Source organism: Triticum dicoccoides, chromosome 3B (genome assembly GCF_002162155.2).
Source record: "Triticum dicoccoides isolate Atlit2015 ecotype Zavitan chromosome 3B, WEW_v2.0, whole genome shotgun sequence".
NCBI lineage: Eukaryota > Viridiplantae > Streptophyta > Magnoliopsida > Poales > Poaceae > Triticum > Triticum dicoccoides.
This window is the reverse complement of record NC_041385.1, coordinates 56,050,184-56,056,394: the sequence shown is the minus strand read 5'-3', so window position 1 is coordinate 56,056,394 and position 6,211 is coordinate 56,050,184.

The window sequence follows — 6,211 nt, the reverse complement described above, 5'->3', positions numbered from 1 at the left end:
GGACAGAGCAAGACGATATTACTAGTTTCCATACATAACCATACTTACAGATAAATGGTCGAGGAAGGTGTTGAACTGGGTTTCGTCTTTGTCATTCCTGTACTGAATCCATGTCGGGAGGATACGTACATGACACCTAACGGCAACCGCTGCCTCTGATACTAACTTGGCTGACTCTGTAGCATCACGTGGCCTTTTTAAACCTGCCTCAAAACGGATCTCCATTCTTCCTCCTCTAGATTTAGTTAACCTATCGAGCATTATCCCTGATGTTTGTTTCCTCTTGCGCCTAGGTTCTAGTCCAACAACGAACATAGGAAGTGTTAGTGTACATCAAACTGTGAGACTACATATAAAGAAGCATGAAACTGTAACTTGACTCCAGCAACTACCTTCTTGCTGTTGAAGCTCACAAGGTTCATCTGATATTGCCAACTCGTCTTGTGTCAAGAGTGCTTGGGAAGTAGTGTCAGGTGGCAAGGGAGCTTGGGAACATGCTGCTAGCTCAGTTGACGCACGAGTAAGTCGTGCAACTGGTAGTATTGTGGTAGGTGTTGCAAGAACTAGGGCTATCTCTGCTTGTTTGGTGGCAGCTATTTGTTTCTGTTTGGCTTTTTTTTGCATCTCGTGTAGCATGGGATGCCGTGTTTGTAGAATTTTCCACTGGACTTTGACCTTCTATTGCACCATTAGTACCAGCAGAATCTGCAGGATTCATCCGCTTCTCATTCCCTGCCATTTTGTGTTTCTTCCTCTTTCTCTGTGCCATGTTAAGTCAAGCCGACAAGAAAAACGAATAACACTTTAGTTCTTAAGAACAAATTGATGCGTGATGCATACGAACTGAACTTTGATGTTAGACAACCACATGATAGGAGGATGTAATATGTATGAAAAACAGTATGGAAGAGATAACCAGAACTATGATGTGTAAACTAAGAAGAAGACATTTCACCAAATTAGAAGCAATGCAATGGAAGGTAGACACCATATGAAAGATGCTACAAATATCGCTCTGCCAAGTTAACAGTGTCTCATCACTAGTAGAAAAGGGGGCAATGGTCCAGGCCAGGTCAGCCCATTAGTCCCGGTTCAATCCAGAACCGGGACCAATGGGAGCATTTGACCCGGTTCGTTAGCCCCGGGGGACGGCCGGGCCACGTGGGCCATTGGTCTCGGTTCGTCTGGACCTTTTGGTCCCAGTTGGTGGGACGAACCGGGACCAATGGTCCTCGCTCCTGGCCCACCACCATTGGTCCCGGTTGGACGCTTGAACCGGGACCAATGGCTGCCCTTTAGTCCCAGTTAAAGCCACCAACCGGGACCAATTAATTGCCTATATATACCCCTCGCCCGCGAGCAGAGCACTCCCACTGCTTTGTTTTTTGTGGCCGGCGAGGGGAGAGCTTTGTGGTGCTCTAGCTCACCTCCTATGCACACGAGGTGTTCGATGGAATGCCTGAGCCACACTACTTAAGCTTTCTCCTCTCCAAGCTCCATTTTCCTCAATATTTGTCTAGGTTTAGCAGTCCGTCACGTCCCGTCCCCGTCTTCACCGCCGTCGATCGCCCGCGCCGATCTCGTCGCTGGCACCACCGTGGTGAGCCTCTTGTTCTTATCTTCTTTCTGAAAGGAAAAAAAAATTCTTACTTGTATGTTTATATAGATACTAGTATAATTTTCTTACTTTTATTATTGCATCTTATATAGTGCGATGGTTTTGGTATCCGCCCCCGTCGGCCCTCGTCCTGTCTATGATTCGGATGTGGTATATATTATCTTTTCATAACTATTGGTTAATTTATTGTTTATGACAATTATGCCGACCAACGTGACATAGATTTTATTTATCTAGGAGGTTGTTTAACCGGAAATTCCAACCGACCCTATTGTCGAGAGATTAAATTTAGTTGAAGAAGAAAACAATTTGTTGAAGGAAAAAATTAGAAAAATTGAGGAGGAGAAGATGATATTGTACTTTGGTTTTAATGTGATGATGAACTTCTATCAATTTGGTCACTTAATTATCTATTCATGATGTTCTGTAATGATTTTTGACACACTTAATTATATATAATGCACGCAGATGAACGGGCAACGGATGTACGGTTCAAGACACACCGCCGAGTACATTAAGGGCGTGCATGATTTTCTTGAAGTGGCTGAGGCAAACAAGCAGAATGGTTTTATGTGTTGTCCATGCCTTATATGTGGGAATACGAAGTCTTACTCTGACCGGAAAATCCTTAACACCCACCTGCTTTACAAGGGTTTCATGCCACACTATAATGTTTGGACGAGGCACAGAGAAATAGGGGTTATGATGGAAGACGGCGAAGAAGAAGAGTACGATGCAAATATGTGCCCCCTGAATATGGTGATGCTATTGAACATCAAGAGGAACCAGACGATGTGCACGATGATGCTGCAACGGGTGAAGCTGCTGAAGATCAAGAGGAACCAGACGATGTGCCCGATGATGATGATCTCCGCGGGTCATTGTCGATGCAAGGACGCAATGCGAAAGTCAAAAGGAGAAGCTGAAGTTCGATCGCATGTTAGAGGACCACAAAAAAGGGTTGTACCCCAATTGCGAAGATGGCAACACAAAGCTCGGTACCATACTGGAATTGCTGCAGTGGAAGGCAGAGAATGCTGTGCCTGACAAAGGATTTGAGAAGCTACTGAAAATATTGAAGAAGAAGCTTCCAAAGGATAACGAATTGCCCGACAGTACATACGCAGCAAAGAAGGTTGTATGCCCTCTATGATTGGAGGTGCAGAAGATACATGCATGCCCTAATGACTGCATCCTCTACCGTGGTGCGTACAAGGATCTGAACGCATGCCCGGTATGCAGTGCATTACGGTATAAGATCAGACGAGATGACCCTGGTGATGTTCACGGCGAGCCCCCCAGGAAGAGGGTTCCTGCGAAGGTGATGTGGTATGCTCCTATAATACCACAGTTGAAACGTCTGTTCAGAAACGGAGAGCATGCCAAGTTGATGCGATGGCATAGTGAGGACCGTAAGAAAGATGGGAAGTTGAGAGCACCCGCTGACGGGTCGTAGTGGAGAAAAATCGAGAGAAAGTACTGGGATGAGTTTGCAAGTGTGCCAAGGAACGTATGGTTTGCTTTAAGCGTGGATGGCATTAATCCTTTCGGGGAGCAGAGCAGCAATCACAACACCTGGCCCGTGACTCTATGTATGTATAACCTTCCTCCTTGGATGTGCATGAAGCGGAAGTTCATTATGATGCCAGTTCTCATCCAAGGCCCTAAGCAACCCGGCAACGACATTGATGTGTACCTAAGGCCATCAGTTGAAGAACTTTTATAGTGGAATGGAAACGGTGTACGTACGTGGGATGAGCACAAATAGGAGGAATTTAACCTAAAGGCGTTGTTGTTCGTGACCATCAACGATTGGCCCGCTCTCAGTAACCTTTCAGGACAGACAAACAAGGGATACCTCGCATGCACGCACTGTTTACTTGACACCGATAGTATATACCTGGCAAGCTGCAGGAAGAATGTGTACCTGGGCCATCGTCGATTTCTTCCGACCAACCATCAATGTCGAAAGAAAGGCAAGCATTTCAAAGGCGAGGCAGATCACCGGAAGAAGCCCGCCATGCGTACCGGTGATCACGTACTTGCTATGGTCAATGATTTACACGTAATCTTTGGAAAGGGTCCCGGCGGACTAGCTGTTCTGAGTGACGCTGGGGGACACACACCCATGTGGAAGAAGAAATCTATATTTTGGGACCTACCCTACTGGAAAGACCTAGAGGTCCGCTCTTCGATCGACGTGATGCACGTGACGAAGAACCTTTGCGTGAACCTACTAGGCTTCTTGGGCATGTATGGGAAGACAAAAGATACAGCTGAGGCACGGGAGGACCTGCAACGTTTGCACGAAAAAGACGGCATGCCTCCAAAGCAGTATGAAGGTCCTGCCAGCTATGCTCTTACCAAAGAAGAGAAGGAAATCTTCTTTGAATGCCTGCTTAGTATGAAGGTCCCGACTGGCTTCTCGTTGAATATAAAAGGAATAATAAATATGGCAGAGAAAAAGTTTCAGAACCTAAAGTCTCATGACTGCCACGTGATTATGATGCAACTGCTTCCGGTTGCATTGAGGGGGCTTCTACCGGAAAATGTCCGATTAGCCATTGTGAAGCTATGTGCATTCCTCAATGCAATCTCTCAGAAGGTGATCGATCTAGAAATCATACCAAGGCTAAGGAGTGATGTGGTGCAATGTCTTGTCAGTTTCGAGCTGGTGTTCCCACCATCCTTCTTCAATATCATGACACACGTCCTAGTTCATCTAGTTGACGAGATTGGCATTCTGGGCCCCGTATTTCTACACAATATGTACCCCTTTGAGAGGTTCATGGGAGTCCTAAAGAAATATGTCCGTAACCGCGCTAGGCCAGAAGGAAGCATCTCCATGGGCCATCAAACAGAGGATGTCATCGGGTTTTGTGTTGACTTCATTCCTGGCCTTAAGAAGATAGGTCTTCCTAAATCGCGGTATGAGGGGAGACTGACTGAAAAAGGCACGCTTGGAAGGGACTCAATAATATGCAGGGACGGATATTCTTGGTCTCAAGCACACTACACAGTTCTACAGAACTCTACCTTGGTGACCCCATATGTCGATGAACACAAGAACAGTCTGCGCTCCAAACACCCGGAGCAGTGCGACGACTGGATTACATGTGAACACATCAGGACTTTCAGCAGTTGGTTGGAAGCACGTCTCAGAGGTGACAACACTGTTTGTGATGAGCTGTACTTGTTGTCCAGGGGACCATCTTTGACTGTATTGATTTGGAAAGGATACGAGATAAATGGGAATACATTTTACATGATTGACCAAGATCAAAAGAGCACCAACCAAAACTGCGGTGTCCGCTTTGATGCAACAACCGAGATGGGAAAGGACACATATTATGGTTACATAGTGGACATATGGGAACTTGACTACGGACATGATTTTAAGGTCCCTTTGTTTAAGTGCAAATGGGTTAATCTGTCAGGAGGCGGGGTACAGGTAGACCCACAGTATGGAATGACAACAGTGGATCTGAAAAATCTTGGGTACACTGACGAACCTTTCGTCCTAGCCAATGATGTGGCATAGGTTATCTATGTGAAGGACATGTCTACCAGACCGAGAAAGAGAAAAGATAAGGAAGCGAATACATCATACGATGAGCCAAAGCGCTACATAGTTCTTTCAGGAAAAAGGGACATCATGGGAGTGGAGGGCAAGACAGACATGTCTGAATATTATGAAAAGTTTCATGAAATTCCTCCCTTCAAAGTCAAGGCTGACCCCAGCATCCTGATAAACGATGCATATTATCCATGGTTACGACACAATAAGCAAATGACACAAGCGAAGAAAAAGTGAAGACTTTCTCCCGCAACTATTATGACGATATCATGCGAACTTTGTAACTGACGAGTATGATACCATTGTCCGTTTTGTACACACACATGCTATGTGGGTCAATTTATGATACCATGCCAACTTTCAACTTTTTCAGAGTTCATTTGAAATGCTTTAATGTCTTATGGTTCGGCCCTCGTAATAATTAAAAATAGCAAAAATAACTATTTTGTTGTAAGTAAAAACAAAATAAAATAAATAAAGCAAGAAAGAAAACATAAAAACAAAAAAAGTGTTTTCAAATTTGAAAACTAATGGCACTAACAGCGAGTTTATAATTTTCCTAAAACTAAAAGCAAAAAGAATTAAAAAATAAAGCAAAAAACAAAAGAAAATAAATAATGCAGAAAACAAAACAAAAAAAACTGGAAAAAATAAAAATAGCAACAATAAGTAAAGAAAACAAAAAAACAAAAAAGCCTCCTACTGGGCCCCCACGGCCTGAATACGACTAGAAACCCCTACTATGGGCCAGGATTCAGGCCCGCAGTAGGCCCAGAAGGCCCATCAGGCAAAGCAATAGCAAGTAGGCCCGAAAGCCTGCGGTGGAGAGGAGCTCGAGAGGGGTGCGGCAGTGGGGCTTATAAACCACTGCGCGCCCCTCTCAACTAGCGAGGTGGGACTAAACTTTGGCCCCGACGTGGGCAGCACAGGGGCCTTTGGTCCCGGTTGGTGGCACCAACCGGGACTAAAGGGGGGGGGGCATTGGTACCGGCTGGTGCCACGAACCGGTACCAATG